This window comes from Bos taurus, chromosome 20 (genome assembly GCF_002263795.3).
Source record: "Bos taurus isolate L1 Dominette 01449 registration number 42190680 breed Hereford chromosome 20, ARS-UCD2.0, whole genome shotgun sequence".
Taxonomy (NCBI): domain Eukaryota; kingdom Metazoa; phylum Chordata; class Mammalia; order Artiodactyla; family Bovidae; genus Bos; species Bos taurus.
In genome coordinates this window covers 18,234,254-18,249,003 of record NC_037347.1, presented here as the reverse complement: position 1 = coordinate 18,249,003, position 14,750 = coordinate 18,234,254, and the positions used below count along the sequence as shown (strand labels likewise).

Genomic DNA, 14,750 nt, shown 5'->3' with positions numbered 1-14,750 from the left:
TAGTCCTTCCTAAAAAAGATTTGCCAGAGATCCTTCTGGTCTGCCAGTACTCCTTTCTTTCTTCTTTCATAATCATCTGTCTTTCAGAAGAAAAGCTTACTTCTTGTCCACCCTAAATCTAACTATGGTGCATTGCCTTGGAATTTAAAAATCAGGGCACCAAACAAAGAGACATTGGAGAATTTGTCCTGAGGGAAAGTCCCTTGAGAACAAAACAGAAAGCTTCAATAAAAATTATTGAAAGGGGCAACACATTATTTTATCCGGGTGACAAAGACCCCATGCCTTATAGTGTCTCTGTCTACCTAGCTATCCATTTATCTATCTTAAAAATCCCACAAGTGAGAAAGTTGTCATGGGCACACATAATAACACATTTATTTGAATTTAAAAATTAAGTTAGACTTTTTTCTGACAGATTTGGTTGATTGGATTTGACATTGGGAACTGGTTTTGCCAATTAAGTTATATGGTTATATTTTCCATAAATTGAATAAACTAAACTGCAGTCCAAAGCTTTGACAAAAATGTTTAAAGCATGCATTCAGTCAACAGTAAACTGCCATCATTTAAGCGTCAAATAAGCACGGTGGTACATAGTTTTTAAAAGTCATAGGAGATGAGCATATTAAAGTTTTGAAAACCACTGCTGTTTTGCTTATGGATCTATAAAGATGTAGTAAAAGTATAAAAACATGCATGTAGTTGTTACTGCTGGGGAAGGACAGTGTGGACAAGGGGTCACAGGATTTGCTTGGTCATATCTTCAGTTTTTATTTTCTTAAATTGGATGGTAGTCATACCTGTAGTGTTTTCTTTCTTGAGTTGGTCATATTTGTAGTGTTTTATTTCTTAAGTTGGATGGTGGGCACATGGGCATATATTATATTATTAGCTATATTTATTTATGGGCTTCCCTCGTAGCTAAGTTGGTAAAGAATCTGTCTGCAATGCAGGAGACCCAGGTTCAATCCCTGGGTCAGGAAGATCCTCTGGAGAAGGAAATGACAACCCACTCCACTATTCTTGCCTGGAGAATCCCATGGACAGAAGAGCCTGGCAGGCTGCATTCCATGGGGTCACAAGAGTCGGACATGCTTAGCGTCTAAACTACCACCACCACATTTATTTATACACGTGAAATATTTCCTTTAAAAAAATATAGTGATATATTTATGATAATATATTTTAAGTGAACATGTTGGATCCCTGATAGAAAAATAAGATATTCAGAATAAACTGAAAAATTAAATGTTTGAAATTCTAAAGTACCAAAAGCACTTAAGGAGTTACATGGCAATATGTATAAGAAACAATAAAAAAAGGAAAAGAATCAATGTGGTTTAGTTTTGGGAATTCCTTTTTAAATATTTAATGCTTTTATGGTTTTACTGTTCATTCAGTTACTTATCAGGCACCTCTTATGTGCTTAACAGGTAATATAATTTCTTTGTAGACGTATGTTGTACATACCAGTTTGTCCTAGATATCTTAACTCTGTTAAATTATGTGTAAACCATTTTTAGTATCATCTTTTTTCCTCTGTGAAACCAAATTAGTCTCATTCTTTAAGGTTGCAAGGAAAAAACAGTCACATATTGCCTTCTGAAACTGGCTCTTACTGCAGGTTTACACAGAAGCTTGGTATCTTCAGTGGTATAGTCCTGTGAGTCCTTTGGTTTACAAGATTGGAAAGGATATATCCTGAGCTTCATCAACGTACCATTCTTTATTTATCTACTAGCATTTCTGCCTCCCGAAAGGAAAAGATGTGGTTGAATGGGTTTACCGCCATCCACAATGAAAGGTCCCTGTTGGGCCAAGTGTTATGCCAGTTATTTGACCTCTTTCATACCTAACTCATTTGTGGCTGCCTTTAATCAGACCAGGAAGCAGGCTTGTCCCCAATCAGGACTGCCTGAAGCTTAGAAGTTTATACCTGCCAGTGTAATTTTGGGGCACTTTTGTGACTCTATGGCTTGGCCTATACACTTTGACCTTACTTGATTTTTTCCCTTTGTTTTATTTAAAAATTAGTAAACAATAATATTTCCTGGAAATAATAAATTACCCCAAATCCTATGGCTGGCTGCACAGCTGTTAACTTCTAACAAGGTAATTTACCCATGTGTTCATTGGCACATATTTGTAATTTTGGTATGTTTATTGCTTTGTATTTGATGTTTTCACTTAACTGTCATAGTCTAGGAATATAAAAAAAGCACTTGAAACACAATAGCTTAACACTTAGAGATGCCTTTTCTATGTACCTTCTTTGGTATTGCTCAGTTGTGTCCAACTCTTCTTTGGTGTCACTCAGTCACGTCTGACTCTTTGTGACCCCATGGACTGTAGCCTGCCAGACTCCTCTGTCCATAGAATTCTCCAGGCCAGAATACTGGAGTGGGTAGCTGTTCCCTTCTCCAGGGAATCTTCCCAATCCAGGAATTGAACTGGGGTCTCCTGCATTGCAGGCAGATTCTTTATTAGCTGAGCTAACAGGGTGGCCCTTTGGTATTGATCTCTACCTTTGTAAAAACTGAGAAAATGCGAAATTTGCCATGCTTCTCTAGAAAAGTGAAGTAAGGATGAAAGTGAATCATTTGTGTGTTTTGAGCTCCCCAGAGTCTATACTCTTAACCATAAGCTAGTGAGCATCTCTAACTGTAGGTATTTATTTATTAATTGTGCTAGAAATTTTAGTTTATGCTATAAATCTTTGGTTTTCAAAACATTGATTTTAGATGAGTCTTACAAAAAAGTAGTATCTCAAATTTCAAGCCTCCCACCTTTCTCAGTCCGAAAGGATTGCTTCTTATATACTTTGGTACAAAGTTGAGGCCTGGCTTTAACCTTAGTTTTGGCACATATTTTCTACTATTTTGACCTTTATCTGACTTTCATATAAGCTTTTTAAAAGTTGTATATAAGTAAAGTGCTATTATTCATTATTTTTGGATATACTTGTGGTCAGGTTCTTCTGAGATTCATCATAACCTACTGGGTGCATATTTAAAAGTGCAGAATTAGTTTTGAGAAGTTAACCTTCTGAGTCATGTCATCAGTCACTAAGACAAGTCTCATTTAAAACTGGGTTTACCTCCAGAGAGGAAAAAGGTTAAAGGAGTTAAAATGAGATTAGGGTTTTTGTTTGTTTGATTCACACTTTTTCTCTGTTATCTCACCAAAACAATTTCTTGTAATTTTCCTGTTATTCATTATTGTGATATTCTTTACAATCTAAATTTTAGAAGAATTAATTGCTGCTGATCACTTTTATCAAATATAATCTGATCATTTGATTTGCCCGCTGAGGAGCAAAGGGTGTGGGTGCCATACTTGGCACCCTTTCTTTTAAGACTCCCTCCTAAGGAATGGGCCACAAAAACACATAGCCCTTAAAGCCAGTTGGGCTTACATCCACGAGAGACACAAGACTATAGCAAACAAAGACGTGCTTGTTAATGGACAGGAATACTCACCCCAGCTGTGCAGAGGGAGCAGGTAGAAATGCCCATTTCCCTGAAGGGGCCTACCTGCATACTTCGAAAGTTGCTGCCTGTGGATCAGGCTTCAATTTAGCACACTGTCTAGGGGACAGCGGCAACACTCCGTGGACATCAGATGAACCAGCAGACACCTATCTGCCTTCTCCCTCCAGACCACTCCAAGTTGCTGGTATCTCCCTGCAAAAAGCTTGTACATACATCTGGTGCCCCAGCTTTGCAGCAGCTGCCAAAATGGACAGCTGACTGAATCACCTGGCTCTGATAGCCGCTGGGGCTTGCATTCATGAGCCCCACAGGATATAGCAAACAAAGAAGCAGCTCTTAATGAGCACAGGAGCACCCACTTTTCTCTCCCCAATCCCACAGCTACCGGAAACAGGAAAAACACCCACCTGCTAGCTTCTCCCTGGAAGGAGCCTAACTACATACTTTTGAAACAGCTTAGCTGCTGCCTAAAGTCTTTGACTGTGTGGATCACAACAAACTGGAAAATTCTTAAAGAGGTGGGAATACCAAACCACCTTACCTGCCTCCTGACAAACCACCATACTCCTCCTGTATGCAGGTCAAGAAGCAAGAGTTAGAACCGGACATGGAACAGCAGAGTGGTTCAAAGTTGGGGAAGGAGTACATCGAGACTGTATATCATCACCCTGCTTATTTAATTTATTTGCAGAGTACATCATGCAAAATACTGGGCTGGATGAAGCACAAGCTGGAATCAAGATTGCCAGGATAAATATTAATAACCTCAGATATGCAGATGATACCACCCTTACGACAGAAAGCAAAGAGGAACTAAAGAGCCTCTTGATGAAGGTGAAAGAGAAGAGTGAAAAGGAGAATGAGACTGGCTTAAAACTCAACATTCAAAAGACTAAGATCATGGCATCTGGTCCCATCGTTTCATGGCAAAGAGTCACTATCTGCAGTGATTTTGGAGCCCAAGAAAATAAAGTCTGCAAGGAGATCAAACCAGTCAATCCTAAAGTACATCAACCCTGAATATTGACTGGAATGAATGATACTGAAGTTCCAATACTTTGGCCACCTGATGTGAAGAGCCTACTCATTAGAAAAGACCCTGATGCTGGGAAAGATTGAAGACAGGAGGAGAAGGGAACAGCAGAGGATAAGATGGTTGGATGGCATCACTGCCTTAATGGACATGAGTTTGAGCAAGCTCTGGGAGATGGTGAAGGACAGGGAAGCCTGACATGCTGCAGTCCATGGGGTCACAAAGAGTCGGACATGACTGAGAAACTGAACAACAGCTGCTGCCTGATTCAGCTTCCAATCATCCAGCATCTGGGTGTTCAATACAGTTATCCCTTTGAGACATTGATAGGTCTTGACACACCCTATTGAGAGCCACTACAATTAAAGAAGGTGGCTTAGACAGTCACAAAGCTTTGAGAGACAGCCAGGAGCTCAGGCTGTGCTGATTAATGAGGTTCAGCCTCTACATGAGACCACTGTGTTAAAGACTAGGAGAGGTGGCTGTTTTATTTAATAAGTAAACACCAACACAGAGATTCAAGGAAAATGAAGAAACAGAGGAATGTTCCAAACAAAAGAACAACTAGTAATCAGAAACAAATCTTAATGAATTGAGGTAAGTGATTTACCTGATAGAGAATTCAAAATAACGGTCATAAAGATGCTCACCAAAGTCAGAAGAGCAATGTATGAACAGAATGAGAATTCCAAGAAGAGACAGTAAATGTAAACAGAAATAAATCATAGAGCTGAAGAATATAGTAATTGAACTGAAAAATTCAACATAAGCATTTAACAGCAGACCAGATAACATGGAGAAAGGATCAGTAAACTTGAAGACAGGGCAGTGTAATTCTTCCAGAGGAGCAAAAAGAAAAGAGAATGAAATAGAGTGAAGAGAATTTAAAGAACTTGTGGGACACCATCATGAAGACCAATATACACACATTATTGGGATCCCAGAAGGAAAAGAAAGGGGGAGAAACATTATTTAAAGAAGTAATGGCTGACCTGATGTGAAGAACTGACTCATTTGAAAAGACCCTGATGCTGGGAAAGATTGAAGGCGGGAGGAGAAGGGGACAATGGAAGATGAGACGGTTGGATGGCATCACCGATTCAATGGACATGCGTTTGAGTAAGCTCTGGGAGTTGGTGATGGGCAGGGAAGCCTGCTGTGCTGCAGTCCATGGGGTCACGAAGATTTGGACACAACTGAGCGACTGAACTGAACAGAACAGAAAATGGCACTAGTGGTAAAGAACCTACCTGTCAATGCAGGGGATACAAGGGACACAGGTTTGATCCGTGGGTTGGGAAAGTCCCCTGGAGGAGGGAATGGCAACTCCAGTATTCTTGCCTAGAGAATCCCATGGACAGAGCAGCCTGGCAGGCTACAGTCTGTAGGGTTGCAAAGAGTTGGACGTGACTGAAGCGACTTAGCAGCAGCAGCAGCAGCAGCAGCACCCAACTCTCTACTCTGAGTTTTCCTAAACTGAAGTCTTACGGAATTTTCAGGGAAAGTTGAGAAGTTTGGATGGTACCCCCCACCCCTGGGGAATTATGACTCAAAAGATAGCCCTTTTTTTTTTTTTTCTTAAAATATATTTCTTAATTTTAAGAAAAGTATTTCTTAATTATCTTTATTTTGGCTGTGCTGAGTCTTTGTTGCAGCACATGGACTTAGCTGTGCAGGCTTAGTTGTGGTTTGTGGGATCTTAATTCCCAGACCAGAAATCTAATCCCAGACCGCCTGCATTGGAAGTGCAGAGTCTTAACTGTTGGACCAACAGGGAAGTCCCCAAGATAGCCTTCTTACCTCCAAAGGCTTTAAGTGATTTGTTTCTTGTTATCACTTTCTTCCAAACATACTCATACATCATAGGTTATTGGCCATGGACACTATATATCTTTTGATCTATTAAATTTTTTATCGTTAAGTTTGCTGTATCAGTGTCTCTAAAAGACAGTTTTTATTTGCATTTCTCTAATTCCTAGTTCCAAAGTATAGAAGGGACTTTGACTCTTTTAGGTAATGATTGTGACTGTTAGTTAAGGGAAAGTACAAGAAGATGCATTGGAACGTCTCACATCAGAGCCAGATACTGAATGATCTACAGTGATAACTAAAAGAGGTAGCTCAAGTGATCAGATATCCCCAGATGAATGCTTAATTTATGTTAAATCAGTTAAGGAGAGAATTTTAGCTTTTACCTTTTTGTTGGTTGCTGCATAGACTGTTTAATAAATGTAAATGCAGTGGAATAATGGGGAAAAAAGAAAAAAAAAAACAAGGTGCATGCAGCCTAAGTGATAATTGGTTAACCAAAACCTCAAATTGAAAATTACTTATTTGTACTTCAGGGGCAATAACAATGCCTGTCAGGGAAGTGGTGAAAAGTCCTTCCTATTAGACAGTACCAACAAAGAAAGCTCCTTTTGCCAGTATCTGAACATATGGCAAAGCAATATTTTTCCAGACTTCTTTGTGCTAGCAGGGACTGGCCTCCTAGTCACTTGGCCCTTTGTTTGTGTAGCCAAGATAATGAATATTCCACATAAATAATTATAACTATCTCCTCACTGAAGAAACATAACCTTGGAATTCAAAGCTGCATTCTTGGGTAAATCATCAATTTTGGAAAGAAGTAGAATTAAATTTTGTCTGTTTTTTGCAAATAAATGGCTGGTACAAAATTAATAAATTTTCTAGAGGTTTGCCTTTCGCAAAAATGTATTTGTTTAGGTTGAAGTACGTTATGTTGAAATACTGTGTTTTTCTTTTTAAAATATATTTCCTTTGTACTGTTTTTTCTCGGAAATATTGTTTGCTTAAAATTCTGCATGTTGTTATTTTCCTTTTTAAAACACAAGAACTCAAACCCTTTAGAAGGTGTTAGCTAAAAATGCCACCAATTCAGATTTTTAATTTCATTTGTAAACTCACAGTATTTTACTTGTAAGTACGGTGAATTTCTTCAATAATAAGTACATAAAAATCAAAGTTATTTTAAAAAAAAGAAGTAATGGCTGCAAACTTCCCTAACCTGGCAAAAGAAACAAATCCAGATCCAGGAAGCCCAGAGAGTTCCAAATAAAAGGAATCCAAAGAGACTCACACCAAGACACATAATTAAATTGTCAAAAGTTAAAGACAAGGAGAGGACTGTAAAAACAGCAAGGGAAGAGCAACTTGTTACACACAAGGGAACCCCCATAGACTATGAACAATTTGTAGACTGGAAGGGAGTCTCATGGTGTATTCAAAGTGCTATAAGAAAAATACTGCCAAGAACTCTCTACCCAGCAAAGTTGTCCTTCAGAACTGAAGGAGAGAAAATGGGTTTTCCAGACAAACAAAAGCTGAAGGAGTTTATCACCACTCTACAGGCTATAAAAGAAATGTTAAAGGAATTTCTTTAAGCTGAAATGAATGGATATTAATTAGTAAAAGGAAAACATGAAAATATAAAAACACTGGTAAAATAAATACATAGATAAAATCAAAATAATGTTGTAATAGTGGTAGGTAAATCACTTAGAACCCTAGTGTGAAGATTAAAAGACAAAAATATTAAAAGTGATAACTACAATAATTTGTTAATGGATATACAATGTAAAAATGTAAATTTTAATATCAGAAACAAAAATGTTGAGGGAGAATGTAAAAATGTGGAGCTTTGTACATATATGAAGTTATTGTCAGCTTAAAACTGTTATAAATATACGATGTTTTATGTAAACATAAAATGCAAAATGTTTTATGGTGATCACAGAGCAAAAACCTATGACAGATATACAAAAGACAAAGGGAAGGGAATCAAATCATCAGTTCAGTTCAGTTGCTCAGTCATGTCCGACTCTTTGAGACCCCATGAATCACAGCATACCAGGCCTCCGTGTCCATCACCAACTCCCGGAGTTCACTCAAACTCACGTCCATCAAGTCACTGATGCCATCCAGCCATCTCATCCTCTGTCATCCCCTTCTCCTCCTGGCCCCAATCCCTCCCAGCATCAGAGTCTTTTCCAATGACTCAACTCTTCGCATGAGGTGGCCAAAGTACTGGAGTTTCAGCTTCAGCATCATTCCTTCCAAAGAAATCCCAGGGCTGATCTCCTTCAGAATGGACTGGTTGGATCTCTTTGCAGTCCAAGGGACTCTCAAGAGTCTTCTCCAACACCACAGTTCAAAAGCATCAATTCTTTGGCGCTCAGCTTTCTTCACAGTCCAACTCTCACATCCATACATGACCACTGGAAAAACCATAGCCTTTACTAAACGGACCTTTGTGGCAAAGTAATGTCTCTGCTTTTGAATATGCTATCTAGGTTGGTCATAACTTTCCTTCCAAGGAGTAAGCATCTTTTAATTTCATGGCTGCAGTCACCATCTGCAGTGATTTTGGAGCCCCCAAAAATAAAGTCTGACTGTTTCCACTGTTTCCCCATCTATTTCCCATGAAGTGATGGGACCAGATGCCATGATCTTCATTTTCTGAATGTTGAGCTTTAACCCAACTTTTTCACTCTCCTCTTTCACTTTCATCAAGAGGCTTTTTAGTTCCTCTTCACTTTCTGCCATAAGGGTGGTGTCATCTGCATATCTGAGGTTATTGATATTTCTGCTAGCAATCTTGAGTCCAGCTTGTGCTTCTTCCAGCCCAGCATTTCTCATGATGTATTCTGCATATAAGTTAAATAAGCAGGGTGACAATATACAGCCTTGACGTACTCCTTTTCCTATTTGGAACCAGTCTGTTGTTCCATGTCCAGTTCTAACCGTTGCTTCCTGACCCGCATATAGGTTTCTCAAGAGGCAGGTCAGGTGGTCTGGTATTCCCATCTCTTTCAGAATTTTCCACAGTTTATTGTGATCCACACAGTCAAAGGCTTTGGCATAGTCAACAAAGCAGAAATAGATGTTCTTCTGGAACTCTCTTGCTTTTTCAATGATCCAGTGAATGTTGGCAATTTGATCTCTGGTTCCTCTGCCTTTTCTAAAATCAGCTTGAACATCTGGAACTTCACGGTTCACGTACTGCTGAAGCCTGGCTTGGAGAATTTTGAGCATTAGTTTACTAGCGTGTGAGATGAGGGCAATTGTGTGGTAGTTTGAGCGTTCTTTGGCATTGCCTTTCTTTGGGATTGGAATGAAAACGAACCTTTTCCAGTCCTGTGGCCACTGCTGAGTTTTCCAAATTTGCTGACATATTGAGTGCAGCACTTTCACAGCATCATCTTTCAGGATTTCAAATAGCTCCACTGGAATCCCATCACCTCCACTAGCTTTGTTCGTAGTGATGCTTTCTAAGGCCCACTTGACTTCACATTCCAGGATGTCTGGCTCTAGGTCAGTGATCACCCAGATAATCATCTTGATTATCTGGGTCGCGAAGATCTTTTTTGTACAGTTCTTCTGTGTATTCTTGCCACCTCTTCTTAATATCTTCTGCTTCTGTTAGGTCCATACCATTTCTGTCCATTATCGAGCCCATCTTTGCATGAAATGTTCCCTTGGTATCTCTAGTATTCTTGAAGAGATCTCTAGTCTTTCCCATTCTGTTGTTTTCCTCTATTTCTTTGCATTGATCGCTGAGGAAGGCTTTCTTATCTCTCCTTGCTATTCTTTGGAACTCTGCATTCAGATGCTTATATCTTTCCTTTTCTCCTTTGCTTTTTGCTTCTCTTCTTTTCACAGCTATTTGTAATGCCTCCCCCAGACAGCCATTTTTCTGTTTTGCATTTCTTTTCCATGGGGATGGTCTTGATCCCTGTCTCCTGTACAATGTCACGAACCTCTGTCCATAGTTCATCAGGCACTCTATCAGATCTAGTCCCTTAAATCTATTTCTCACTTCCACTGTATAATCATAAGGGAATTTGATTTAGGTCATACCTGAATGGTCTAGTGGTTTTCCCTACTTTCTTCAATTTAAGTCTGAATTTGGCAATAAGGAGTTCATGATCTGAGCCACAGTCAGCTCCTGGTCTTGTTTTTGTTGACTGTATAGAGCTTCTCCATCTTTGGCTGCAAAGAATATAATCAGTCTGATTTCGGTGTTGACCATCTGGTGATGTCCATATGTAGAGTCTTCTCTTGTGTTGTTGAAAGAGGGTGTTTGCTATGACCAGTGCATTTCTTGGCAAAACTCTATTAGTCCTTCGCCCTGCTTCTTTCCGTATTCCAAGGCCAAATTTGCCTGTTACTCCAGGTGTTTCTTGACTTCCTACTTTTGCATTCCAGTCCCCTATAATGAAAAGGACATCTTTTTTGTGTGTTAGTTCTAAAAGGTCTTGTAGGTCTTCATAGAACCGTTCAACTTCAGTTTCTTCAGCGTTCCTGGTTGGGGCATAGACTTGGATTACTGTGATATTGAATGGTTTGCCTTGGAAACGAACAGAGATCATTCTGTCGTTTTTGAGATTGCATCCAAGTACTGTATTTCGGACTCTTGTTGACCATGATGGCTACTCCGTTTCTTCTAAGGGATTCCTGCCCTCAGAAAAAAAGCAAAGCATAGCACTACAGAAAAATCATCAAGTTACAAAGGAGGCTAGCAAGAGAAAAAGAAATTACTAGACAACCTGAAAACAATGAACAAAATAGTAAGTTCATAATTATCAATAATTACTTAAAATGTAAACAGACTAAATTCTCCAGTCAAAAGACGTATGGTGGCTACTCTGTGGTATGAATTACCATATGACCCAGAAATCCCACTTTTGGGTATATATTCAAAGGAGATGAAAACCTTATCTCAAAGGATATTTGTAATTGCCTCATCTTTGCAGCGTTATTCATGAGAGCCACTTAGGAAACAAGCTAAATGTCCATCTGTGGGTGAGCGGATCAAGAAAATGTGGTCTGTATGCACAATGGAATATGTTTCAGCCACGAGAAAGAAGGAAACATTGTCATTTACAGCAAAACATATGAAACTGCAGGATATTATGCTAAGTGAAATAAGCTAGACAAAGAAAGACAAATATAACTTACAGGTGAAGTCTTTTTTTTTAAGCCAAACTTATAGAAACAAAGAATAGAATGTTTTGCCAGGGGCTGGGAGGTATGGAAAATTGAAAGAAATCGGTAAAAAAAAAAACAAAATTCCAACTTGCAACTATAAGATGAATAAGCTGTAAGGATCTAATGTATAACATGGTGACTATAGTTGATAGCACTGTATTGTACAATTAAACTGCTAACAAAGTAAAACTTAAGTGTTCTCACAAAAAGAAAAATGTTAAATATTTGAGGTGGTGGATGTGTTCATTAACACAGTTAAGGGTCCTCTCACAATATTTATGCATGTCAAGTCATGTCGCATACTTTAAATATGTTACAGTTTTATTTGTTAGTTATACCTTAATAAAGCTGGGAAAATTTTAACTTAAATGCAAACAATCTAAATAACTAACAACAGAAAACCAATTGAATGGTTAGAAAGCTTGTTGCTAGTTTATATTAACTATGAGTTTATATATTCAAATTTAGAAATGAATGGTTTTGTTTGTGATAGGCCAATTTTTCTATTTTTGATCTTAAATAACCTTAAAGCCTGGCTACAATGATAATAAATAACCAACACATTAGAAAATATTATTTCAAATCAGTGCATTTTCTACAAAATTGTGTATCCAGTCATTATCATTAGCTTAGAAACTTGATTATACTAAAAGCCAAAATACAGTAGTACTAAAAGAAAGGTCCATTTCTGATGGAAGATACTGAAATGCTATTTACTTATATGCCACAAGTTTAGGTACTTGCTTTTAATTTAATTGACTTTTATTAAAAATGTTTTCCTTTTATTTGTACTTAAATACTTTTATTGGGTTAAAATTGCTTTTTATCTTTAATGTATGAAATTCTTGACATGTAGTAATAAGGTTGAAATGTTTTCTGAATTGCATAGTTGGTGAAATGTTAAAGAGGAAAGTAAAGTTTTTTTCCCTGTCCTCTTTCAAACTATTTCTGGCTTTTCGATAATTATTTGTTGTGACAGTTTCTCTTCTTCTGACAGGGAAAAGGTATAATTTAGTGAGGACTAATAAGCATTAGGGGTTCAGTAATCGTCTCCCCCACAAAGTCAGACTAATTGTGTTATCTGTGGTCACCAAATTACATGACAGTTTATCGTAAAAACATTTCATTTCATATGTGTTTGTTGAAATACCATCACTAACAAGATTTTCTATTGAATGGTTCCCAAATTTTTATCACTTGATGTGTATTTTTGCCAAGAAATTTACATTGCCTAGTAATTTCAATGCAATAATTATAAAAAGCCAAAGCATATTATCATACTAGAGTAATACTTGTTGACAATATTCATTTGCATATTGGAAAAATATTTGCATCTAGTAAGTCCAATGATATATTCAGTGAAGATTAATATATTACATTGTCACCCAACAAAATGTCACAATTGCCTCTCAGTTTAAGAAACAAAAGTAAATGATAACATAGACTGTAAACACTATTAACCTATACTATGAAAATAGAACTCAGCTTTTGTTCAACTTATATTTGTATTAAACTTTTGAATCCTAATCTACAGATATTCTTTAAAAATTTCTAGATAGGAACTTTACTAATGCCTGCCACAATTAAAAGATATTTTAGTCTAAAAGGAAAGAAACATTCTTCAGAATATTTATAAAAATCCATCTAACCTGAGTATCACGGAGTTTTTTCTTGCCAGAATGAAAAGGGTCCAGCCCTCATATCTTTGAAGTGAACTCTTTTATCTAGCAAGTGGCAAAACATCCTATGCTAACCTTCAGTCTCTATCCTTATTAACCAACTCTGCTCAAAGAATTGACTCTCACTGTTGCTGGCTTGTGCCTAAATATCTGAAGAAACCAGGTTACCAGTTCCTAAGTTTTGGAGTGTTCTAGCATTGCAACACTTATTTTTTAACCTAAATTAGTAGTGCAGTATGTGCTCATTTTTGAAAGTGAAATCTAGTGATAGATTTTGGAACCATCAAAAATTCTTCAGATATAGAATGTGGATGCACTCTTGACTGTCACAGAAACAATATTGCAAGGTTCTGAATGAGAAGAATTTCCTCAAAGATCACGTATAACTTGTCTGCTCAGTTGCCACAGTATTCCGGTGTCATGGAACTCACACTCTAGCGGGAAAAACAGACATGCAACTACCAAAATTGGTCATTACAAACTGTAAAAAGAGCTCTGAGGAGAAAAGCAAAATAAGACAGAATGACAGGGACAGCTTTCTTTAAATGAGTGTTTGCGGAAGCTATTCTGTGACAGTTCTGTTTAGGCTGAGACTTGAAGAATAAAAAGGAACAAGCAAGAAAAGAGTGAGTGGCATGACAACTAAGCCAGATACTATAAAGAAGAGTTGACAAATTTGACAGCATAAGAAATTTTTACTTTTTCACTAAAATATCCTAGACAAGGTTGGAGGCAAAACAAAGATGAGGTGGGGGTGGTTTTTAAATCCAAAACAGACAAGGACTTTTTGTATTGATCAAGTTGTGGGAAAACATGTATTCTCATTCGCAGTAGGTACAGGTAGGTGTAAGTTAATGCTGACTCTTTAGAAATCAGTTTTCCAAATAAAGTTGGCCCTCCGTATCCATGGGTTCCACATCCATGGATTCAGCCAACCATGGATTACATTTGCTGTTGGCTGAATTCACAGATGCCAAACACTCGCATATGGAGGCCAATTGTAAGAGATGAGCATCAGAAATTTTGGTGTCTGCAAGGGTTCTAGAACCAATCTCCCTGGGATATCAAGGGACATCTCTATATGGGAACCTGTTTCTTTGGCTATGCTGTGTTTTCATTGCTGTGTGGGCTTTTCTCTAGTTGCCACCAGCGGTGACCACTGTTCCTTGTGGTGTGGGGGCTTCTCATTGTGGTAGCTTCTTTCATTAAGGCCCTATGACCGTACAGACCTAGGCCTTGGGGGCGTTAGTGGTTGCAGCACACAGGCTCCGTAGTTGCTGCTCAGAGTGCAGGCTCAGTAATTGTGGTGCACACGCTTAGGTGCTCCAAGGCATGTGGGATCTTCCCAGACAAGGGATTGAACCCATGTCCCCTGCACTGGCACGTGGACTTTCATCCACTGCGAAGTCCTATGGGAACCTTCTGATGTCGTGGTTTTGCTTGTGAGAAGGTATCCTAAGGAATGATTGGCAAGTGTGTAATATTTTATACAAGAATGTTGTTTGTATATTGTAAAATATGAAGCATCCTGAA

The 14,750-nt window shown here is 38.1% G+C and overlaps 1 protein-coding gene across 2 annotated transcripts in view; it reads left to right on the top strand.

Moving 5' to 3' along the window:
- NDUFAF2 (NADH:ubiquinone oxidoreductase complex assembly factor 2) overlaps positions 1-14,750 on the top strand; it is a 163,456-nt gene that overhangs the window by 121,940 nt on the left and 26,766 nt on the right.